The 27,102-nt window shown below is 42.2% G+C and overlaps 1 protein-coding gene across 2 annotated transcripts in view; it reads right to left on the bottom strand.

Moving 5' to 3' along the window:
* Positions 1–27,102, bottom strand: part of LOC135493999 (gamma-aminobutyric acid receptor subunit beta-like) — an 84,570-nt gene that overhangs the window by 44,800 nt on the left and 12,668 nt on the right. The gene's annotated exons all lie outside the window — the stretch shown is intronic.

The raw sequence follows: 27,102 nt of genomic DNA, 5'->3' as shown, positions 1-27,102 counted from the left end.
GGTTAATTCGATATCCAAGCAAACATCTGTCAATGACAGTACTACGACATTCAATAATTACACGTGCCTATGTCACCAGTGTATCTGCCTTCCTTAGGTACAGTGTCCGTGATGGATTACTGTACTTCAACACATCTTGGAGAATTGATTTGGGGAAGAGGCCATTTACCCTTTTATAAGAGAAGATGTTGGATACTGGTATGTACACTACACTCGTTTGGCGGCCGGTTTCTGGCCGTGGATGAACTGGCTTGTAGTAATGATGCGTTGAAAGCACAAGTTACACAAGTCATTTGAGCAAATACGAGCATCCCGTTCCACGACACAACCCCTCATTTCTTTTCCTTTTTTTATAGCAGGTGATGGTAGTGCCGCCAAAATCTTTCCTGTTTAAATTCAGGTTGAAGCCAACCACATACTTTATCCCTTCTTTGACATTTTATGGGCGATCATCAAAGAAAAAACCGTCCGATAATGGAGGAGAATTTCATTTTGCACCGGTAAACGTCCCCAATAAAACCATAGTGCTCCTTTAATGACTTTACTAGGTAGACGCCGCGCCACAAAGCGGAGCTGGTTTTGGTGACTGTGATTCAGCCAAAACCAATGATGAACTTTAATAGGACTCACTGAGCTACTCTCTCAGTGCTGAATGACTACAAACAGAAAAGCTTTCAACCGAAAAGCAACCACATTATTGGTATGAAAGGTTTTTGTTTGTTCTCTTATCCTGTCAATCACCATCCATTTCCTGACCTTGGTGTCTTGATAGTTTGTGATAAGATATCAATACAACACCGGGACTATTCTTCAACAGCCCCAGAGTTCGAAATTAATGTTATTGTCGAGATATCATCCAGAAATAAGCAAAGAAACCAGGTGGGTTAATAGTGGTATCATAGAGCAACGAAAGGAAACATTGCGATAACCAGCGCAATTTTACTCTGGGACAAACTTTGGGAACTGATAAGCTAGTAGTTGCACACGAAGGTCAACTTATCTTGAATTTGGCTTAAACCAAATTAACATTTTCTTTGTTGGGATTTAATCATGGCCACAGCAAGTTAATGGTTAATTTACAGTCGCATCCCTTCACCCTTCTAAACATTCTCGTAGTAACATGAAGACCGACTTCTTGGTGTCAATCTCTCGCTGTGTGCCTAGCATGCCTGCTGTATTAAATCCGAGCGCAATATGGATAGATATATATATATACATATAGCTTTTAAAGCCATTACATGAAGTGTTGACTCAAGCTCAAGATTGAAACTCGAGTGTTTATTAAACTGTCGTAGCAGCCGGCTCTATTGAGGAAGAAGCGAGATTCTCGCGCTGACAGCTTCAACTTCAAAGACTTGAGGTTTACGGCCTGTAAGAATATGATATGAGAGGTGACTATGCAGAGAATTAACATGGTTAAGGATGTGAGTTTGTTCACCCTTGAGACCAAAAAACTACGAGTTATAACGCTATTTCAAAGAGTTCATGGATATGATATTAGTATTGTGTTGCCAAAACAAGCAATCACTTTTGTTCTGCGCCTTGAAAACGTCATTATTCGTTCCCCAATAGCCTCCTGATAGATGTTCTTTTCAGCTTAACAAAGACCACTGAGTTACATATATCTTTACCTCTTTCACTTGGCATTCTGCTGGAATCTGCTGGCTACTAGTAACCTTGGTCTTAGTCTTCTCAATAAACAATAGCAAGAACATGCATTACCCAAGTTAATTCAGGATTTATCATCTTCCTACTTCATCTTACCCATCCTGTGGTCATCGTTTATCAGGTTGAACCGTCCTTACTCCCTCAACATCCCGCGCTGTCAAAGACGGTGAGGATCAATCACACATTATATGAAGGATCGAAGCTGAGGAAACAATATATTCGCATGAAGGTTGTTGCCACGTTTTGTTCCGTCCTCTAATATCATTCCTTGTTATCGAAACCCCCACATCTGACTTCCGTCGTTCCGATGACCAAATATAAACGTAATGTCATCGTTTACGCACCGCTGAACCCACCGAAGACCTTCGATCCTGCCTAAAGGGCAGAGCTCGCGTTTCCAATAAAGTCGGCTGGGAACAGGATGTGGCTTAGATGGCAGGTTATTTGTATTATTGTAAGAAGTCCGCTGTCATTTCACCGAAGTGATTGTCTTCTTCTATTGACACGCACCATTCCACAGGAGGCGGCATGAGTGTTGACATGCCAGCTGACCGAGTGAAGTCATGATTCCACAGGAGGCGGCATGAGTGTTGACATGCCAGCTGACCGAGTGAAGTCATGATTCCACAGGAGGCGGCATGAGTGTTGACATGCCAGCTGACCGGGTGAAGTCATGATTCCACAGGAGGCGGCACGAGTGTTGACATGTCAGCTGACCGGGTGAAGTCATGATTCCACAGGAGGCGGCACGAGTGTTGACATGTCAGCTGACCGGGTGAAGTCATGATTCCACAGGAGGCGGCATGAGTGTTGACATGCCAGCTGACCGGGTGAAGTCATGATTCCACAGGAGGCGGCATGAGTGTTGACATGCCAGCTGACCGGGTGAAGTCATGATTCCACAGGAGGCGGCATGAGTGTTGACATGCCAGCTGACCGGGTGAAGTCATGATTCCACAGGAGGCGGCATGAGTGTTGACATGAGTGTTGACATGTCAGCTGACCGGGTGAAGTCATGATCGTGTTGCTTAGTATAAAGAAACAATAACTGTCCGCCATGACAGCTTTGATGGTGCTGTGGTGAGCGGCGATGAAAGATAACGACGATAAATAATTACCAAACATCCTGAAAGGTCATTGATACAGCTATATGAGTCAGAATATATACGGTGTGTGGGTTTAGCGTGAAGAGAGTTCATAGAAATCTCATACTGTTAATGAGTATTGAGCATTATGGTTTATACTCACCGTTTCATACGGAGGTAAAGATGTTGACATTAATGAACCGAATAATAATATAAACTGAATTCTGATTTGCTATCACCATAACCACACACTAGACTATAAACCACCTTCCCAATGTAATGAAACCACCAACTACTATCAATACAAACCCCTATTATAGCCTCGGGTCCTTACATTTCCTATTGGACAGTGAAGTGCGTTGATAGCGATGTAGGTATACCAGTTGTGATATTGAAATTTGTCACACAGAAACTCCATGTATGGAAAAGGGAACGTCGTATAGTTAAAACACATTACAGTATCGTTCTCTTTCAAACGATCATATATCATCAGGAAAGAAAGCATTCTCATAATATATCCACTTCGAGACCATGATTTGATCGTGATTCCGTGCGCATAACGTGCGTCAATCAGACAATCACGGATGAGAAACCATCAAATGACTGCTGCCATAAAGAGATGTCTTGCCTCACCCCTTTACCTCAATCATTTGGTCGCGACCAGCCTCCGCTCTAAACATCCGTTCATGTCACTTCAAGACAACCACCAACGCCTTCCCTTCACTCAGGATGTTTGCATGGGTATTATACTGCTGTTTGTATAAGCGTTTCGCTAATTTGGGCATGACGCTGACTTTGATCTCCCAATAGTGAGAACTTCCCGTCATGAGGCAATGCAACAGCGCAGGGCACATTCATGGCAGTCTTCGTGTAAACGAGCGGCAATATGAGAAGGAATTGGCTTCAGCCCATCCCATGTGTTTTGTACGCGCACCAAGCTACAAAATTTCGGATGACTTAGACCTGATTTCTGAAAGAACAATGAGAACTTTTTCAGCATTTAACCGCGGACATTCAACTTTGAGACCAGGAAATGATCAAAGTGCAACGGTTTCGTTTGGTCAACAGAATCCGGAGATCATCTCAACTACAGTCTGATATGAAGACAGCTCACCTTAAGAGCTATGTGAAGACAAGTCTCATTATGAAAGTATGCCCACAGTTTGCCTAATTGTTGTCGCAAACATCCGTCCTTGTCTCTTGCCGCCAGCACTCCGCTTTGAGGGGACAGACACCGACAAGGACATGTCTTGAAGCGGAACAGATGGTCTGATGTTTGACAGTTCGCCCATCGATTATTGTCTCCTTCGTAATCTAGTGGTGATAAAGCCATTCAGTGCAGTAATAAAGATGGCTGGTGATTGGCCGAGGGTTTGCCTCATTGGCGGTTCAAGAGGGAAGGGCCATATTGGATGGTTTGCATGGCCAATGAGAAAACGTGTCAGTCCTTCGAGGTTAAGATGGGCACATGATGAATCGTTTCGGTTAGCAAGTCTATTTCATTACACGAATACATGTTCTACTGATGAAAATCCATAGAGACAACCCCAAAGAATGAAGCGACTCGACTCTTGAATTAACCGCAAGAACACCTCCAATCTTAACACTCGTCGACTTACGCAGCTCAAGAACCTGACGCAGACCATGTCCGTTCTCGAGATCATCATAAGAGAAGATCATTGACTGTTCCGGTATCTACAGATAGCTAAGTGTGAGAGGTGTTCATAGAGCTTGGTATTCGCGTGAGAGTATCAATCAATTGACCACAAATGCGTCTTGATTCGTATCATTGTTTGATGCCTTTGGTAGATCGGGCACAGAATCAGAGTGAATGTGTCATACAGACCATAGCTTCCATTTAGATGTAACAGGATGCAGGCATTAAGTGCCCAGACACCAGAAGGAAATCGATCAGTAAAGGAAAGACACTCAGAGACCGGATGATAGCATTTCGTGCAACATGAGATGTCCTCAAACATACTGTATTCGGACCACTCCGCACAGCGAGAGAGCTATTTGGTCTCCGACAAGGCTTGTTCCTGCGGGATGTCGGTCAACTATACTGTACAGCTACATCTCTCAACTAGTCTCCCTACATGGCACCATTGTGACTTATGAGATAGTGTCTAGCTTATCAACAGCACACAACTTCAAGATCATTGATGACATTGGACCCTAGGTGCCTTTGAAGACACTGTCTATAGCCATCATGGCGTGACTACGTCGGCATCTGAGAAATGTCCACTGGAAAGTCTGGTCTGTCGACATTAAATTCATTCGTATAACCCGCCGGGACAGAAGATGGGCTCGAATGCAACTGAAACAAAAACTGGTGTAATTAGTCAAGCGCACCACAAGAGAGTCACTAAAGATGAAGATGTCCTCGATGAGGGAGAAGCTGGATGATAAATCGTAGTTTTGGGAGCTCCAATATTGGAATGAAGCAGGTTGGACGCCGTTAATTTGCCGTCCGCAATATCTTCTCCGAATGGATTTGGAATGCACAAGTGGCAAGAGCTTCTTCGAGAAGTAATGTCCATGAAGGCTGAGGAAAGCAATTAACAGGATTGGTTTCTTTGGGACACATGTTTTCTTGGTCATTTACTATTCAAACTACGCATGCTATAAAATTTGAGAGTGGCAACTAACAGAACAGCAGGAGCTGTATGTATCTTCGTCTTTACCCACTGAAAGTGTCACCCGCTCCCACAGTAGTTGGAAACACCATTAAGCTGGGCCCTGCCTCAAACAGAAGTTCATTCATGAAATAGTCAAATCTTCGAACTTCGTGTCCTCGAAACCTAAGATAGGGATAATGATTGTAACACCACCATCAAATAAAGGCTACTTGTCATGACCGCCCGAGATCTCAAAAACGGGGGCTATATCTAAGAGAAGGACTAATACACCATTACTTACTTCCCAAGATGTCATATGAGGTTAATCGCCGCCTCCAGGATCTTACGGGTCCCAACCACAAAAGCCACAACATTGTCGGGTTGCTGAGGCTCAGCCACGCAGCATAATGCTGTCGACGATAAACTATAGGAACCTCACAATAATCCAATGAACGATAATGCACAGTATCGAACCTGTGGCGAGCTGGTATGAAGTATTATTGGTTACGACTTAGCTCTTCTCTTTGAGTCAGAGTCCGAGACAACCAATAGAGGAAACTGGTAAAGGTCTATGGTCAAGGGCAAGATCATATCCTGCGCGATTACTTAGGTCTGCTCATTGAGTCCGGACAGAGACCAAGCTGTGGGTAACAGACAGAGATCATCAGTCGACTACCATCAGCGTATTTCCAATCTATGGTCAATGGCAAGATCATATCCTGGACGATTACTTAGGTCTGCTCATTGAGTCCGGACAGAGACCAAGCTGTGGGTAACAGACAGGGATCATCAGTCTAATGCCATCAGCGGATTACCAATCTATGGTCAATGGCAAGATCATATTATGGGCAACTACTTAGTTCAGTCCCGTGAGTCCGGACAGAGACCAAGCTGTGGGTAACAGACAGGGATCATAAGTCGACTGCCATCAGCGGATTTCCCATTTATGGTCAATGGCAAGATCATATACTGGGCGATTACTTAGGTCTGCTCATTGAGTCCGGACAGAGACCAAGCTGTGGGTAACAGACAGGGATCATCAGTCGACTGCCATCAGCGTATTTCCAATCTATGGTCAATGGCAAGATCATATCCTGGACGATTACTTAGGTCTGCTCATTGAGTCCGGACAGAGACCAAGCTGTGGGTAACAGACAGGGATCATCAGTCTAATGCCATCAGCGGATTACCAATCTATGGTCAATGGCAAGATCATATTATGGGCAACTACTTAGTTCAGTCCCGTGAGTCCGGACAGAGACCAAGCTGTGGGTAACAGACAGGGATCATAAGTCGACTGCCATCAGCGGATTTCCCATTTATGGTCAATGGCAAGATCATATACTGGGCGATTACTTAGGTCTGCTCATTGAGTCCGGACAGAGACCAAGCTGTGGGTAACAGACAGGGATCATCAGTCGACTGCCATCAGCGTATTTCCAATCTATGGTCAATGGCAAGATCATATCCTGGGCGATTACTTAGGTCTGCTCATTTAGTCCGGACAGAGACCAAGCTGTGGGTAACAGACAGGGATCACCAGTCTAATGCCATCAGCGGATTTCCAATCTATGGTCAATGGCAAGATCATATTATGGGCAACTAATTAGTTCAGCCCCGTGAGTCCGGACAGAGACCAAGCTGTGGGTAACAGACAGGGATCATAAGTCGACTGCCATCAGCGGATTTCCCATTTATGGTCAATGGCAAGATCATATACTGGGCGATTACTTAGGTCTGCTCATTGAGTCCGGACAGAGACCAAGCTGTGGGTAACAGACAGGGATCATCAGTCGACTGCCATCAGCGTATTTCCAATCTATGGTCAATGGCAAGATCATATCCTGGGCGATTACTTAGGTCTGCTCATTTAGTCCGGACAGAGACCAAGCTGTGGGTAACAGACAGGGATCACCAGTCTAATGCCATCAGCGGATTTCCAATCTATGGTCAATGGCAAGATCATATTATGGGCAACTAATTAGTTCAGCCCCGTGAGTCCGGACAGAGACCAAGCTGTGGGTAACAGACAGGGATCATCAGTCGACTGCCATCAGCGTATTTCCCATCTATGGTCAATGGCAAGATCATATCCTGGGCGATTACTTAGGTCTTAGATCCAAAGAGGAAACAGATTTGGACGGTCAGTGGAAAAAGTCCATTTATAATGCGTGGACGACATCAATGACAGTCAATGGGAGACTTTGATTCACAAGGAAAGGAATGGTGCGCCGGTAAAAGACAAAACCCGGAAGACAAAAGTACTAAAAACAAGCTGTGATATGTTAATAAATGAGATATGATATCGTTTTTCCACCAACAGACTTCGTCAAACTTGTCAAAGGCGATGCAACACTTCATCAACGTCTCCTGTAAAGAAGCTGAAGTAGAGAACAATTTCCCCTCCTTATAACCTCTCCATCGTAGTTATCGATATCTACTTGGTTATCTTAAAGAAGCGAGCCTGGTTCAGCCATGCTTGAGACAAACAATACGTGAACAAAAAGTTACCAAGGACAGTTTGATAAGTGTCCTTTGACAAGACACTGAAAGAATAAGAGACCAGTCCAGCGGAAGAAAACGTTTTAGCGCAATCAATTAGCTAGTGTCCATCTTGGGGGCTTTCCAAGATGATACACAGACAATATGATAATGAAATACTTCAGAGGGATCAGCTTCAGCTCCGAGAAGTGCTACTGATGGTATCGTTAAGCACCGTGGCTGCGCCCTAAACGATGTGATATATTAAACGACCAATAGCCATCGATCGTTGCTTTACCCAGAGGCTTGTGGACAATGCTGTGTCTCCCCGCCTCTCTGTTCTTCCTCCTGTTCATGGTTGGCTCGTTCCCCGTTTCTGCCTCAGCAAGCACCATCCAGTAATCGGCGACAGTTTGCCGAGGTGTCCTCAGACTCGGCAGGTACATAGGGATTGTAACGAGAACCGCTGTGAAGGGTGAGGGTAACTAAATATGTGTAGGTGTAGCCAAGTGGACGGGAAACACACGGTGAGTGTAGTAAGCATCAGGAATCGGTCGATAAGTTCCCAGTATTTCATTCGATCTAGCCAGTGACACCTAAGGTTCGTAACATATGTCCATTAGGCTATGGCAGCCGTAGTAGCTTCGTAATGAGAACTAAAGAAGAGTGCTGAGAGTTGAAATGCAGCTATTCGCTTGTGCAGCTGCAAATAAACTTTAAGCAACCACACGTTTGACAACTCTATCGAGGATAAAGAAGGACTCCCCGAAGGCAGACTAGCAATGAGAACTCTCGTCGTCAGCTGTTCTCATATTGCTGACTTGATCACTCTTTTTTCCAATAATTATATGTTCGATATCAAAGACTGGTGTATTATGTAACTGGTTGAATAGAAGACGCTCCGTCTTACCTGAGGCGAGACATGCCGCATCAACTAGTCGCGGCGTAGGCGTTACTGGGATAAAGGAAGACAGGTAAATTATTGGAGAAATTAGACTGTTCAATCCACAGCTCCGAGTAAGTCCTAAACGTTATTGGTGATGCTATTGGCAGACATTCACTGATGGCAGAAACTGTCATCAGTTCGTTTGAAAGGAAGGATGACAATAATTAAGACAAGGTTCACTTCGGTAAAACATTCGTCGAAAATCGAAAAAAAAAATAAAGTAGACGTGATGGGAAAGGAGCATATTCGGTAGTAATTGCCAATGTGTATCTGTCTCGCCTAAGAGCTACTCTATCTTACTTAATATATTATTATTCCTTAACAACTTTCAGATTACACTCCGAGGTGTAATATGTGCGCTGTTCAGCGGGACACCAAGTCAGAGGGGTGTAATACACATGCATAAAATTGGCCAGACGGGCACTGTTAGACCTTGATCAGAAAGTGATTAGTTCATTACACGGTATGGATAGCTCCGACCTTGGTAGCCTGTTGACTGGTTCGGCGGAACATATAAACCAGAGCTCTCAAGAGAATAACTCATCATCTTAGGTGAAGTGTACCAGAGTTCACCGGAATGTCCCATCAACTCTTTGTGAACCTCTCAGTATTAGCCTGGTTTCTGTTAAGGAGAGGTTTACCAGTGTTTTCCTCCGAACGTTTCTCAATGGTCATAGTGAATCATTCCATGCGGGTCATGCTGGTAGCCTCATGACTGTTTCGTGGTGTGTATCAGAAACCCACACGAGAAACTACATCGTGTTGGACTCTCCACTTCGAGACGAATCCTGTCAGTTGTGAGAAGGATTGCTCGGGCTGTTTCCATACATTTTACTTGAATAGAGACTTCATCACTTAACATTTGACCACAACGCCAATTTGTCCCGGTACCTAAAGTTCTAGCGGTTGCGGAATTCAAATCAGCACTTTTTCCAGCTAAACTTAACCACTTGATAAATATTTCTAAGTACAAATTTTTTTTTCACTTTTTTTTCGCTCAAAATGAACCAACATCACCAATATCATCAGTCCCAAAACTTTTTTGACTTTGAAAATTTTTGACTGATCTCTGACCCACGTGGCCTGGATATGGACAGGGTATACCAGAGGGACAACACTAGCAAACTTGGCATATTAGATGAAAACTTCACATCATGATAATAACGGATATTAAAGGTATTCTGGAGGCTGGTCACGGGAAATCCCTCCGCTCGAGGCATTCAAGAAAAGTCGTTAAAGTTGATAGATCACCGGCGTTGATCTCAAGAGAGCGGTGAGGAAGGCGGCGAATAAACTGGTTGTATTGGTGCTGGACTCCCTCAAGCAATCTCCTCGCTTTCGTCTCCAGTTAAGCAATCACGAAGCCGAAAAAACTTTGGTGGACCTATGGGTCAAAGTGTGATAGTGTTTTCTAGATTACCTGTAAAAGATACATCCCAGGTGGATATATCACCATGTTGGTAATAATGGTAATAATATTTTTTGCCTGATTTCAGCAAGAGGATTTTCCCAAGCCTTTGAGTGTAATGAATGTTCAAATGCTCTGCCAAATAGCATTGCGTCTATTTCCGGGGAACAGGAACAACCTCTAAGTGCTATACTGTATTCCACAAATATTTACACTCACTTCTAGTATTTGAATGATACGGTACATTTCTTAGATTGACTTACTGTAAAATGGTGGGTTTGACTATCAAAAGTGCAAAAACACGTCAATGACTGCAAAGAAATATTAACAACCCAACCCATGCCCTTGACAAATTCACCCAGGAGGATTCACAGTTACATGTCAGAAATCGTTGCCTCCTTTACTTTGAAATAAATCTGTATTAAGCTATTAGAGTGCTCATCCTGTGTCCCCCGGGTGAGCTGCTTTATTATGATGTATGTGATTCGAGCCCCAGGCGGTTGAGACTATCAATATCTGTGCTCTTTATCGGCCCAGGGTGACAGGTTTCAAATATGATATGCGCCGTGATGTAATAGGGAGCATGAATCATGACAGTCAAACATGGCTTGTTATTCGATTTAGATATATCAGTGGATCTCATCATGATTACAAACACCGTATGTTATTAAGCTATTTGTAAGCAAACGGATTTATTTCTGTTTTGAATTTGAGACTTGATATTTGGGATTATCGTCCTTGCTTGAGTAAGGAATCCATAGCTGAAGATTCGGATTAAGATTCAGACTGGCAACTCAAGAGATTTGAGCTCACACTTCAATCACCAGGACTCACTGGTATCCGGACTGAATGTGAATGTTGGCTGCAAGAGAGTAAACTAGTTATGGGAAAACTGTACTGACATCTCTCTGAGCGTCGAGACCATCTCAATTTGATCGAAACTTAAAATAAATCCATTTCGATGTACCAAAAGACTGACAGGACTTTAGGGTCGGAGACTCGTTTGGAAGTTTCCTAGTTCTACTATTCAAATTCACATGAAGTTCTTGTCTCAAAAATGAATAAAACTGCTTCAACTGTTTCTAATCACACAGCGCATGTTCAGGATTTGCCGCTGTTATACCCTAAGTAAGTTATCGACAAGCTGTCCTACTAATGGCCATATCGTCCGCTCTTAATAGTCAACCATTAGGACGGTGTTTGACAGGATGTTCAAGAGGAATTACCGGTAATCAGATGTACAGGTTGCTACACGAACCTAATTGATCTGTGTTAAGTTGTTTCTGTACAATAATAAAGTTTCCTATCTGAATAAAAGTTTTTAGACTTACCTGTTACATAAAAGGGTGACATCCGGAGAATATGGAAAGAGAGAAAGAAATGCTGGTTTAGATTTGAGAAGCTTCTGGCATGATACGCAATAAGCAAGGTAATGACCTGCCGATTAAGAGTTGGATAGGGGAGAGACCTGAGCCATTTTGGTCTCAAGTCAAAGCTGAAAACCTTCATCATGATGAATATCCTACCCTATTTGTCAACAATAGCACGGAACTCAGAAACGAAGTTGTGCCACTGCAGTGTAAGTGACGAAACGTCATTTCAAGATACTTCACAAAAGGTTCTTGAGCGTTTAGAATTGAAACCTTTCCAGAGATCAGCAGTTGAGATAATGACGGCAACAAAGGCCAACTAAGATAAGTACGTGAGTAGTAGTGTTAATTCGATTACAGACCCCATTACCCTTAGAGCATGTTATGGCGATGTTACTTCCAGATCAAAGTGAGGGTGATCCATGACCAAGTAGCAGCTGACGTTTGATTATCCTCCCAATGCCTCATCAACAATGTTTAGTAAGAGCAGATTGTAAACCCTATACCAGGACCAGTTTGTCTCTTATCAACAATGTTTAGTAAGAGCAGATTGTAAACCCTATACCAGGGCCAGTTTGTCTCTTATCAACAATGTTTAGTAAGAGCAGATTGTAAACCCTATACCAGGGCCAGTTTGTCTCTTATCAACAATGTTTAGTAAGAGCAGATTGCAGAGCCTCTGCCAACTATGGAGCCAGCAGGGCGTAGGCAGTAATGCAACTATCTGGTTGTGCACCCTACGATCCGCTGATACAAGCACCCAGGGTTGCTATCAGCCTCTTCCTCCACTCATACAATGCTAGTTAACTTGCTGCCCAGTTGTTCCTCTGAATCCTACTCCAAGGTCTATTCCTTTCATGCAGCTGCTCGCCGAACTGCTTTATAAAGCACCTAATAGCCCTCCTGAAAATGGAAGTCCCGGTAATACAGTAAGATTCCGTTGTCCATCAACGTGAAGGTTTGCTATTCCAGAAGGGAAATGTTTCATTTGTTTTCCTTATGACGCCAAGGATCTCATCATTGATATCAACCTCATTAGAATTCCATCACGAATTGGCTAATCAGGTTCCGCGGTATATAAATCATCCAGCGAGTGTTGATGATTGAATGAGGCTGTCTCAAGCTCAAAAATATGGTGGAGAGTGCTTGATCAGCATCATGTATAATACAATCACAGTCAGGAATCAACAGCCGTCATCAACACATCAGTGCAATCAGAACAAATAGTACACAACAGAGATGGAGGTGATTTTTTTCTGCTCAAAATGAACCAACATCATCAGTCCCAAAACTTTTTTTGACTTTGGAAATTTTTCAGAATTTTGACTTTTTTTCTGCTAACCGTTATCCTAGTTTTTCCATCCTTCCGATGTGAATTTTTCAAGGTCAATTTTTCAAGGCACTCGCTCCTGATGAGTACTCACGATACCAAATCACCCACTATGAAACCTATTCTACATTTAGGACATCTCAATGATTTCACATTATCAAGTCCTGGTTTGATTGACATTTCAATAAGTAATGGAGACTAATCTCATCATATCCAGGAGGTTCAATCGAACATCCGTGAGGAGATCTGAAATCAATATGATTGCTCAACATATCAAGAGTTGATTATGTGGACGACGGATTCAATCATTATCAATAGATATCGAAACCCGGCTGAAAACTGGATTGATATAGCTCATATCAAACAGTCTTGTTCCGTCCGTCATGATTTAAAAAACTCATCACTCGGAAGGTACTGCTGTGGGTTACCCGATGTGATATGTACACACCATTTCTCGCCGTTACCTGCCCCTAATATCATACCTCTCGTAGATTGGCACCTAATGTCAGCATCGAAGCACCTACAATCCCAACAGCGCACCATCGAGAGAGTTTGATTAACATCTTTAATGATGGTTGACAATAGTTCCTATCACATCCATCTGGTTCAGTCCTACCAAACATTCCAGTAGAGGAACAATAATCAATGCGAGTTCCTCAGATATTGATAACCAATATTTCAGAGTATATAAAGAACAAAAATAGAGGAAAAGCTTTGGTTGAGATTAATTGATTGATGTCTTTGAACTCTCTGATGGAATCGAAGAGGACAGGATCCCAACACTCATAAAATCGACGCAACCGTACCTCAATGATAGTCAACTAATTTGTTTAATTCCTGCCGACATTGGTTATAGTATTATGAGGAATGGTTGTAGATCATATTTAGGTCATTAGGTTCCCATTATGGTGCAGTTTATTCATCATTGGTCTGTCCCATTAATTCTTAGTGATGTATACTCTGCTGCCACCGATTTATGGTGAGAAGACTGTTTTTGTCTTCAGCTTTATTCAGCCTCATGAATAACTTACTATAGATCACATCACGAAGGAGAAGAAAATTGGTTAACTAAATCTAGTTAATCTCACCAATGCCAGAGTCCGAAGCGAGATATCATCACGTGAAGCTGAACATTTCTCCAGCTAATATTCTATTCAATTCAAGTCCTTTTCACGGTATATTAGCCATCGAGCTGAGAAGCCGGCCCGGTTCGCTGGTCGTGCCTTGGCCTGATCAGTTTAGGCGATAAAATGTGTTAGTCAGTCGGTCTGTTTTGTTCAGTGGGCAGGCGGTAAATCAGTATCGCGAGTATTGGTGACAGCTGCATGCTGATCGGTGGCTAAGCATGAAGTTAACAATGTTCTCGGGTGATAAATGGTGTTGCCAGGTTGCTTGTAGTCGGGAATCGTGTAACAAAGACAAGGCGACGCACTCTGCAAGTTGGGGAAACCCATTGATTTTACTCCACTATAAACATTCTCCTTATCATTCCCCAGCCAGCAAGTCAGCAAGCTGGGAATACCCCATGACAGATTCAGCAGTAAAATACTCAGCACTTACGAAATCACCCAGACTCTGACTAGCTGAAATCGACAATATCGGCATTGTTCCATTGTGGCAAGCGAATAGTAACCGTTGCACTTTGCTGATAACTCAATAACTGTCTGTCAAACAGGCGATTATAGGATACATACAAACCACTTAAACAGGTTAACAAATTAGTGCCTCTATCAATGTAATATAGCAATGATTTCATTTCTTCAACGAATAGGGAAGGATGCCTCGACCAATAAATCATCTTCTACACGAGTTAGCTTGGTATGTGTGCCTTACGTATATCTCTATCAAAATTTGAACATTGAATCGTTTGGAACAGAACATCCTCTGTAGACCTACTCCACAGGATTGGGTCCTAACTTCACTTTTCGAGTCTAAAACGGAAAAATAGGCCAATTTGGTATTTAAGAAACGACAAGGAAAGTCGAGCGATAGGCGAGTGCTGGTTTAAGCAGGTGGTCCTTGGTAGGTGATGCTTTTCGGCAATGTTTGAATGTCTGATCACGAGTGAACGGGCGGCTCAGCCGCTGCCACTGCCTCTGAGGGTCTAACTGCCTTTCTTCGGTAAAGAGCCGGTAACACTAACACTTGTTAAACATTGCCTAACGTTTGGATATCAGGACCGTCAATACATTTCCTTGATCCTCATCATGAAGCTCATTGAGAACTGTCCATCAGAGTACACAACCCCCGGCCATGCAATCTAAAGGTCACAATCAGGTCATTCAAACTAGTCAGCAATGCAGATTTGGTGGTGCTCCGCTAAACGAATTCACGCTCTCAGACACGCCAGATCTCCTGGCTTCACACCAGGCTGAGTGGGGTGCCGTTGTTGATTCTAATTGGCTGTTGAAGGATATCGAGTGTCATCTGGCCAGCAAGGAAGCGCATAATTCGCGCTTCTAGTTGGCTCTGTGTTTACCATGTGTTCCAAGACGTATTAGAGATGCAGATGGGTTGTCAATTCTTCCCGAAGACGATGGCTACATAGTTTATAAAACACCTGATGCAACAGTACTGCGGTACGCATGCACAAACATGTGGCAGACATCTTTGGAAATGTCAGATGCAAACTCTTCTCGTTTTGCTAAAAGTTTTGAACATACTGCACACAATCCTGAGTGAACTGAACAGGTGGTTTTGTGGACAGTCCTCTCACATCTGATAACCTGCCAAATATAATGCAGTAACCATGACAACGTGAAGACAAGATTTGTAAAGATTTTGAAATCGAATATGTCGCTACCTCGGGAAAACCATATTGATCCTAAACAAAGCACTGCTCAACAGAAATCTATACTTTAAACGTCACTAGCCTCGTGTAGGGATCAGTGTGTCAGTGGCATATTGGTCTGAACTAGTGTGGCTGGTAACCAGAGAGGGGAGTAGTTATCCTGTAGTTAGCTGGGTACACTCTTGCGCTTCAGCCAACACAAATCTTCACCCTGTTGAGGTTGTTAGGGAAAATCAGAGACCCTTCGGGGTTTTCCATTTTCCTGAAAATCTTCTGGTAGGTGCAAAACGGGATCTCCACCACTGAGCCAAATGGCTCCCCATCCGATAATAGCTTGTCAATATTCTTACCTTCTGTTTCTATTCCTGCATTGCAACAGAGAGGGCAATGAGTTGTTATTTTCTAAAAATATGAATACATTAGAATGAAAGAGCCATTGAAGCATGTTTTTATCGGAACATCATAAAAAGTTATCAAGGACATTCCTTTTAAACACTCTACTTTATTCGCTTTGTTTGGGGAATATCTCGAGGGTATGATGCATCTGTCTAATGGGCTTCGAGTGGACCAATCATCAATGTAAAAGAAGTAATGATTGTCAAAGCAATTCAAGTTGATTAAGATCGGTGACGTTCATTTCGTTTATGCTTTTCCAGAATTCTTATTTACAATTACGGGTAATATGTTTCTTTTACAATTCATTACCCAATACAGGCATGAGAGACCGGGTGTCTGTGTGCGTGTATGAGTGGCGCAGTTGGAAACTACGGGCTCAGCAGTGTGGGAGGGCGCGGTTAGTTCCCGCTTCAAGTGAAAGTTGAAATACAATTAAGACGACGCTTGCGCTTTTAACCATCGATTAGGGATGTAGCTCAGTAGAAGAGTGCTCCTTTAAATGCCAAAGGCCCCGGGTTCGATCCCCGGCTTCTCCCGATTACTTTTATTTTAGGAAGTAGCAATAGAAAACATCGAGACAAGTTTATCATCTGCAATGCGATTTTTTCATTTCCTTCATATTCTAGTATGATAGGTGAACAGCTATTATCAAAACTTCCTCTTGCTGTCACAGTTATTTTCGAAACTCCCGTTGTTCGCTTCAATGTGGATGTATTTTTCCATTTCAACATGAACATTGTGATAAACAGGAAAAAAATGTACTACCAGACAGAGGGGTGAAGTGAAAGTCATATTTTTGTCACCCTTACTGCCTGAAGAACTTTGATCAATATGAAATCCTAAATCCTCGAGTCCTCAAGGCATACCATCATCACTTATAGTCATCGCCCCTTCAACCACCTCACCTCTTTCCCTATTATTGTTTGGAAGTGTCTGGCGGTTGTTGGTCTCAGGTGCTCTAAACATCAACCTGACACTCCTACTGTTCCAAGTGGTGAGGAGCTAAAAGCAAATGTAATGACATCATCTTTAATGAGTCCAGCTGAAAGTACTCAAGTCTCTGTTCAAGAACCATTTGGTATTTGTAACTTTGGTATCATGGTGTTACACTTTGCCAAGTTTAAATGCACTTTCATGCACATTAGCAAAACAGGAAAGAAGTCATCATGTTGATCGTGTACTATGAGCCAATCGTTAATTTTGACACAGAGAAAACTCAGACAGGGGCTATTCCCCCGATGAGGACTATCAGTATGAGTAGACGCCTCTCTCGTGTCACTTTATTGCAGTAAACTTGGTAAGAACAGGTGTCCACCACCTGGCAGTGAATCAGACAGGAGAGTTATTGATGAAACTATTGGAAGCTTTTAAGTTTTTTTCCACATTTCATCTTTGTTTTCTAAAACAAAGCTTTACATTAGGGTATATCGGTTTTTGCTGAAAGCATTAGCAGGAAACAATTCATCGATGTTTTTATCCAAAATCTCATCATATGATTGAAATAAATCATCAAAAAAGAAAGGTATCTGACTCAACAGCTAATCTGGCTTTAAGCTCAGCAAACAAACTCTGCCTGAAAAAGCAATAAAAAAAATCTAAGTTAGGATTCGGTTAAAACACAATTATCTTCCACTATAGGATGAGTTGCGGACGATCGAAGCCAGGCAATGGCATTTTCCTCATCTTTGGTTTCTTATACAAAAGAAGATTAGCATTTCGTTCGTGCCCCCTTGTCAAAGCTAAAACCGCAACCTTCTTGAAAGATACGTTCACATAACATTCTTCTATTCTTGGAGTGGTGAAGCTTCTTTGTATAATCAGAGTGAAGAACTAAAGATTGTGACATTCACAGATTCTTTTGTAGGAAACCGATGAAAGAGTGACATACTGCGACATTCATTCACCAGGCTTGGGTACAAAGAGTAGAAGATTGTGTAGCGGTCATTCAGCAAGCAACGAGCACTAAATAAAGAGTATAGACAAGACAAACAGACAGAAGATGATATCTGTCACTGGAGGCGGATTATACTGCAGCGAACATCTACAATGCTCAATCAAAGGTCCCTGCTTGTCACTGTAATATTCTGGGTAGTCCCTGGAGGGAGCCGATTTTGAAGCAAAGATTTGTCATCTGTGATGAGTTGATCCCCGAGAAATGAAACATGCCATTCAGGCGTGTTGATTTCTGCATATACCCTAAGAAGGAAGGTTGCAGTCAATAACCAAGGACAGCTGATGATGTTTTATTAGGACTTGTATCATGGGAATAAGATTTGAAAAGTGCTGCTGGCACGATCGTATGCGTAATGCGAACAATTTCAATGCATGTTTCATTATCATTGGCCATGACAAAACATATCCTCAACCCAATCGCAGATTAAAATCCCCACTTCAAAGGCAAACTAGCAATAATATCAATATTTTAATCCGGCAACGATCTTACGATATAACTGTATCTAGAATCTCCTCAGGGATAGAAGTTTGAAACATATCGTTCGTATCGCTAAATGCAATCGATCGAAGCTCGTTTATTCTACTTATTTTCTACTCGGTTATCCTGTAGTGATTTATCAAAGGTGGGTCTGCTCGTAATATTGCTAGTGTTTGGACGGAGGAACTATCTGTCTTCAGTTCCCGTTAACAGAAAGCAAATCAAATACAAGTCTTTCTTCAGTCTCCGCGCGTAAACAGAAAGCTTACCAAATAGAAGTCATTCTCTGTCTTCGTAAACAGACCAAAAAGAAGAAACTGTTTGAAGGAGTCTTTCTCCAACCATCATAAATTATGGTAGAGAAACACTCGCACGGAATTCTCGCCACGTAACTGGCTGGCAGGCAAGCCATAACGGACATTCCTCAGCAGGTTTTATGGAATGCTTCACGATTGGCGTAGAAACAAGACAATCACCATAAAATCTAACGTAGATTAAAGATAGGACAAGATGGTTTGAGAGAGATTTCAGGACTTCGTGCCTTTATTCATTGCCTTTTTACTGAAACTATTATAAAACATCTGCCAGAGCAAGTTCACCAAACAAATGAGGCCTCACAGTCACAAACAGATCACTTGCTGATGAAACAAATCCCAACCCCGAGATAAGAGAAACGACAATACAGTTAACCTGAATCTATTTGGAGGTTTTATGCGTTCTATTCTTCAAATTCTATTTGAATGCAACCCCTGTGTATGTGCTTAGGCATGTGAAGAGACTGAAAGATGCATCATACTCTCTCCTAAGCCTGAGGGAAGATGAACATATCAGGTCACAATTACAGATTGTTATCAGCAAGATCGCCTTGGTGAAGATGGCGGTAATTGCACTTTTTTCTTTATCTCGACGACTTGGACAAGTTCCTTGCCTGTCGGGCATGTCTAACAGTCCCCATAGATCCGTAGATATCTGATTAGTACGCCACCCTAGTATGCCAATCTATTTGATATACACAAGGGCAGCGAAAGTGGCTGTGGAAGAGCTTCGGCCTCAAGATCGAGAGGTCGTGGGTTCGACGCCCTGACAAGTGTTCTACTGAAGAGATATTCGAGCCATCAACTTTATGGTTCTACTGTATCTTTGGAGAACTGGCACTATTGGCACTTCAGTCCGATTTAGGCAGAAAATGAGAGCATAACCAACTTTGAAGTGTTTCCCCCATTTCTGTACAAAAAAAACATTTATGAATGTTCTCCTATTAAGCCTTAAATCGAATCGATAGTCAAATCAAATGAACTGGTAATGAAATCAATCAATCAGTTCCTTGCTACATTCCAAGGACAAATGACATTTCAGTGAAGCATGTACTTCATAGACATCAATTCGAAACACGTTTTAGGATAATGAGCACGCGCACCATAAAGACAAAAAACAACCAAAATCCGCTTTAGAGTTCTCCTTGACAAATTAATCTTCCGTGTTTGAGAATATTACCGCCCCATCGAAGTCCTCCACTTCCATTAAATATTGACGAGCGATTAGGTTATATTCGGTGCAACATGAACAAGACTTGTTTGTGATTCGAGAGCAATTCCCGTTTTTTAGCTGAGTGTTGATTTTCTTCGATGGCTTGATTTGTTGGAGTTGCATATAAGAGCGTCGTAATGACACAAATTAGATTATTGGTAATTACGTGAGGTTTCTCCAATTTACCAAGGACCAAGTATTTCGATATACATGTATTAGTTCTTTGAGAGACTTTGATTTACTCGAATCAAGACCTTTTTATGAACGTATTACTCATAATTGCGGACTATCGACATTCCCAAATGATGATCGACTTTGCCAAGCAAAGTGGACGTTTACCACCTTCGATCAAAGTCAACTCAGTGACAACGGATATCACAAAGTTAGCTGTGGGATACGCTGCATCTTTCTACTCTAACGCTTCATTGTCTAACAACTTTCTTGGACCAAGTTTTGCACTAGATCTCGTGCTCATGTCCAATCTGGACGTTGAGGTTCCAGATTTCGCCGCACCAGCCCATCAAATCTCCATCAGCCGAGTGGGCATCCAAGATGTCTGCCAAAATTGGACCAAGATCAGAATTCGCAAACCTCATATCACGTCGCTTCATCTAATTTCTCTTCGCGAATAAGATTTTGCCATAATATTGGCGTAGGGAGCAATATGCTCCCTCTCCAATCTCCTCCTCTCCCATATACACAAGTTAGAACACGAAAACTTCTCCCAACTCAAGTTTTTAATACATCACAACCTGAAATATGTCTCCTCGATCGGGACATTTTATGGTGATTATGGCGGTGTCTAGACACCAACGGGAATGATTAAGGCGCTGTTATAAGACCGCAATCACAATCAGTCGTATCATTATCCGAGCACATTTTTCAGGTCACCAGGGGGATATTAACGCAGATTAGCCCATCAAACTCCCAAAAATAGTACGACGCTGGTTTGAAGAGTGAATCCCATAGTGCAGCTGGTGTGTACGTGACTTAGAGTTCCCTGTGAAGCCCTTCAGGATATCTATCCATTCGTAAACAGGGAGTACCAGAACGAAACAATGAAGGAGACGATGAAAATAGGAAGCAAAGTAATTCATGTGAAATACGTGAAGGAGAACTTTACTCCTATGTTTTCAATCAAACCTGTCAAGTTACCAAGCTAAAGTATTAGCATTTTCACGAATTTCATGTGGAACCGCTTTTTGAAAACGCATCGAATCGATCTCGATTAACGCTATAAGGCTGTTTAGTGGGAGTGCTGATTTAACTGTGGTTAGAAAGACATGGTGTATTTCATGTTGATGAAGACTGTCATCATTAGCGTAGCATTGGTGACAGAATTAAACTTGTTTTCGAAAACAAAATATTTAATCTGATGTTAAGACCATGACGCCTTCTAGAATAAAGGGGTTATGATGTTTGGAATTCTTTTAACGGTAATGTTTGGGACCCTTTGGTTGAGTTAACGACATTGGCGCCAATGCCTGTCAGCTATTTCTCTGTAAGTAAGTACTCAACAAATAAATATTTTGCATTATAATATTTTTCTCAGGACACGTTAAATGAGATGTTCATGCCTTCTCGCCAAGGGGTGATTGTCTTTAAGGGAAAAGTCATTATACCTCCCCTGCATCATCGTTTCCTTAAACTTTTAAGTATCGAAATATACAATAAGCGAAAAGAATATCTTACGGTATTTTTTATACTCATTCCTTGGTATTTTAGTACACTCAATCATTGGCAGAGAGTGACAACCGTACCGATTTCTGGAAAAGATACAGTACGGGACATTTTCCAAATCGCACTTCGCCTTTAGTTTTCCAAGCCAATATTCTCATATCTCAGATCATTGACTTTGAGGTTAAGTCAATAAGCCTAAAGAAGTATTTCTGTTACTTGTTTCAATTCACAAATACTATAGCTCCGGATAAAAACCAGCTCATGATCCTTAAATAAAATATGCCAGAACTAGGGGGTCGTGTTGGTATTAGAACGTTATAACGGAGTTTTCTGTAATACCATAAACCACCAACATTCAAGTCTTCCAACAGAATTTGTAACTAATTACAATGTGCATGTGCAGGTACATAGTTCTTCTCTTCGTTGTCAGGTAAACAACGTAAATTCTACTACCCATATTGCCGCATACACCCAAGGATATGTGATACCACTGTATAGCCAGAGGGCATTCATTCAACACTCCATTCCATAAAACGAATCGCTCCTCAATCTCTTATTAACACAAGTCAACCTGACTGAACATGGGCATTCTTCTGTATTTCGATATTACGTCTAAGCTGTTCAAAAAGTATTCTAAAATGAAATATTTTTTTCTGTTTCTTAATCAGCATCGTTGAACAATATCCTTACGTTCATTAGTTCTAGTTGTAGTGCTACTTGTACCTCACTTGAGGGAAAATAAGTATTATCCAAGCTCATGCCACCATAACCGAAGGGCCTAAGTAACTAGCCAACACGAAAACAGGTCTAGACTCAATCTGATACAATGCCACCTAGAAATAATATTGAAAATGTCGCCAAGGCTCAAACCACTGGAAAACTTCAAAAAGTTAATTAAACTTTGAATGACAGAAGGTTCTATGAAATGCTTTAAATCAACAAAGAATCAGATTCATTTAAAACACCAGCACTGTGTCGAGCTAGTTTAGATATTCACCTTGTTCTGGTGATTGAGATGAAATGCAGAAATACACCATGGTTATGCCTGTTGATCTGAGGAATGCAGTGTGCGATCTTTGCTGTATTTTCTGATGTCGATAGTTCGCCCGCCAAACCAAGTATCTACGGTTACTAACTTCGAGGCTTGGGGAATGGGTCAGTAGCTGCAGCTGCCTTGCAACTGTCGATTACAGGTGTCCTCAAAGGAAGACGTGTCATCATCAGTAACCATCGGTCGCGATGACGACCAGCCCTTCTATTGGCTTTGTCTCAATCAATTGAGACATTCGCCTGCGGATAATGACCACAGCCATCCGTGGTCGAGGATTACAACCATATACAGCAGCCACTTGAGCACAGTCAACTCAAATCAGAAACTCGTGTTGGTCCCAAGAGACCAAAGGGACATGGACGTATTTCTGAGGGCGACTATCTGACCAGTTGGAGCATTGCGAGAAGGAAATCAGAGCAACAGCTACGGCGCCGAGTTTGCTTTGTTGGTGGTTTTGTCCAATCAGAGGCGACAAAATCTCAGTGCAATCGTAGCCTGCTCATTAAGGGCGGACCAATCAGGAGACGCTTTTAGAGGATTAGTTCCTGTCAATCCTGCTTCCGGAAATGGGTGAATTTGAAACGCTCGAGCAACGACAGTGGAAATACCCGGGAAGAGTCATGCCGTCTTCTTTTCATTTTCAAATTTTAAGTTTGAGGGAACTTTTAGGCAATATTGCTAGAATAAAACGAATTCACCTGCAATCAGAGGCAATCCCAGGAAATGAGTAATTTGTGCATTGCACATGCTCGAGCGATGAAATTAATTTCAAATCTCCTACAAGATGTTGTTTTGAAGAGAATTCAAACAAAAACCTTAATATCCCCAAGGAGCGCTTGCATCTTTATTTCAATGGTAAATTGGTGTACGGACTCGTAGCGTGTTCCGATGGCAATCCTAGCGTGTCAAGATGCGATTGTTTCGTATTTCAATATGTTCTCAATTTGATGATTTCGCGAGAAGCTGTAAGTGTGACTCATTCAGGGTGATTCATGATCTTATATTCGACATCAGGGAACCATCACCATTACCATCAGCCGACTTTGTATAATATATATAAGCATCATTACCATAACTTTTACCATAATCTTTGTCTTTGTGCTCCACCATGCAATCATGACTACAACATTATCCAGAGGCGCATGTGGTGGTTTTCATATGTTTTTTGTTCTGCCGATTTCCGTGTTGAAAAATTAATAAATTGTTGCAAAAATATCGTGGATTTGTTCGGTGTAATCCGGGTGATCTTGGCCTAATGTGCAATGTAGCAGCAATTACGTACATACAATGAACCACTCGCCGCGTCTGAACAACGAACGTGAGCAGACGCCGATGGCAAGTCTCATATTATCACAATGTTATAGTAAAATGTTTCTTCAGCGGTCTTAGCTGGCAGCTATATTGCATGTTCATTTGAGTAAAGGTTGACCTATCGACCTCCTCAGTATCGATCTGCTGTGGATTTGCCGGAGCTGATCAGTCATCACAAGGCCTTCGGATGATAGGAATAAGACTGTTGCCACTTTCATCATCTTGCCTACAATAGACTGACGTAACAAGTTGTGGGCTGAGCATACAGGCTTAAAGATAGACCAATAATAATTCGTCCTAGGCAAAAGGCGTAGTAGAGCGTAGTGGATCGAACCTATTATAATGGGCTAGCTCAAACAAAGAGAAATATGGTACATGTAATCCTTCTAGCGTTCCTCAAACAATAAAGAAAAACACAGAGAATTGGAAACAGTCCCGCGTCTATTTGAAGGCTTGGTTGATTGTACTTCAGTTCAAGTTCCAAAAAGCCATACTATAAACAGTCACCAGATGAGCAGAATAGCCGTGTGTAACTTCTTCTCTGCAAATTATCGTGCCTTCGAATTCAACTGGGGAAGTCGCCAACATTATGTAAACGAGTTAGAGCTCGCAGTCTTAACAAGGCCCCGAACCGGACGTCATCAGGGTTTCCATTCACCTTAATTAGTGATCTCCCAAGCCTAGATCTGGATATTTTACAGATGCCTCCTGAGATGATATTGATCTGGGATGGCTATGCCACGACATCCCTTTCTATTTCAGGTCCTCATGTGTCGATTACTCAGCTTACAGGGGCATCAAACATCTTACTTCAAGTGTCGACTGTTGACATAACGATGTCATAACAGTCAAGATGAGGATGCTAATTGAAGGCTTATTCCGCCTCTTCTTTCTAACTGACTGACGGTATGCTGATGTGTCCCTCATGGATGAACTGACAGAATGAATGCCAAACGGGCGCAGAGGGGCCATATGAATACCCGTTCTCCACTAATTAGTCACCCAGGGGAGTTAGCCAACTATTAGCAGTCAACCCACCTCGGTGTCAATGACTTGGCTCAAATTGCACAGTCGGCATCGTGTCCAGGAATGGCACATTTAGGTTATGTTGTGCCACCTCCAGCTTAGGGGTGTCCAGCATACTGACCATCCTCATTCCAAATGTCCCGCAGCGTAACACATATTCTTATCATGTAAACAATTACCCAAGATTTGGGCACTCAATTATATTGTTAGTAGGGTTGGGGCCCCGGAGCCGGAATGCATGTTTGTATCTCTCCTCGAGGTCATCGCATTCTGGCCTGACATGAGATGACCTGCGCTGAAGGAAAATTAAATTCATACTCTTGCTAGCCTGCAGCTCTCTCGCACTTCCGTCGTAATAACACGACCAATCACGAGTCTGATATGACTTTATCTGGTCACTTGGATTTGCTCAACAGAAGAGGTGAGAATGTCTTCAAATCGGGAAATGTTGACAATAATGTCAATAGTTGTGAGGACACCTGTGAGACCTAGTCAACAACTGAAGATTGAGATTAACAGACAAACATCCAAAATATCGATGATCGTGCCAGTGAGGGTCAGTGGTATGGGAAGCACTACAAAACCACCACCCTCACTAGCCACTGATCTCCTGCGATTAGATGGCCCCTGGGATGGTAGCAACAATAAATGTACTACACACGACACAAAGGACATAATACACTGATATCGTAACATGTCTATGATAAACGTGTATGTAGTGTTCATCCCTTCGTCACCGGAGGGCAATCTGTCCATTGGCCAATAAGTCCGTCCCTCACTGACACGATTACACCAACTCCTTGCCTAACAATTAAAGATTAATGAGTGCTTCCACAACAAAATGCACTAAGAATGTTCACCAACTGCGGCGTATTACTTAAGATAAATTTGCTAAAGTCACCCAAGACCACATGTGCTACCTATAGCAGTGCATGGGCTATAGTAGCCTCTTGCTTAATTATTAACTAATGGCCTATCATGTAACACACTATGCTGATACTCGATCTAACAGGAGGGCGAAATGAAATCTAACATAGATTCCTAACAGAAACTTGGTCACGGCCAATATGTTCATGGCAGGAGACGAAAAAGCAGATCATAGTGTGACGATCATGGACTTGGTCATGGTGTTTATATACGAAAGCATGAGGCTTAAGCAATTATTCTCAAGCCATATGCTTCACTCAATGTCACTTAAGCGTGATAATTGGATCTTGAATGTGAAGGAGAGAGTCACACAACGAACAAAATGTATCTATCACTGCCATCAATAACCTAACCAAAGAAACCAACATATTAATCTACTCCTGGCGTATTAGCCACGAGTGACAGCATAACCAAACACCATGTGGACTATATACCAGACACAGTAGTAATCGTCAACATTTCATGACGTAACTAAGAAAACACTTTTTCCAAGATGCTGCATTGTCAAGCGTCAAATCAATTAAACACGGCATGGAAATGGCCGTGCTTAAAATGTCAATGTCGTTTTTCTCGGTGCTCATTAAATAGTAGTACCACAGAAACCAAAGGACATAGGTTTGATCGGTGAGCTCATCGATATCTTTCTTACTCTGAGAATGCACCAAAGACTGATTTAATCTGAGACAAAACTGCGTCCTCTCCACATGGGATTTGCATACCATTCCCGAGTGCGATAATCTTCAGAATAATGAATAATAAAGATGACTCCTTCTCAATCTTAAAGCTGACGTACTGAACGAAGTTTGAGTTGATCGAGTATAGAAAATAATTACAGTGCGCAAATTAATGGGTCATGTGATGAGCCTAGCTCCTTGTCAGTAGATTGTACTATAACTAAAGATGAATTTTTTCTTCAGAGTTTGCGAGAAATGGAATCTGGCAGACTTTCACATGAAAATGGCTAAAATCAAATCAGCGGTCATTGAATGCGAGTAAAAGAGATGCTATATTCTGCCCTGCAACAATTGATCAGTTTACAGGGCCAGTTGACAACAA

Source organism: Lineus longissimus, chromosome 9 (assembly GCF_910592395.1).
Source record: "Lineus longissimus chromosome 9, tnLinLong1.2, whole genome shotgun sequence".
Classification (NCBI taxonomy): Eukaryota; Metazoa; Nemertea; class Pilidiophora; order Heteronemertea; family Lineidae; genus Lineus; species Lineus longissimus.
This window is presented reverse-complemented; position numbering and strand designations above follow the sequence as displayed.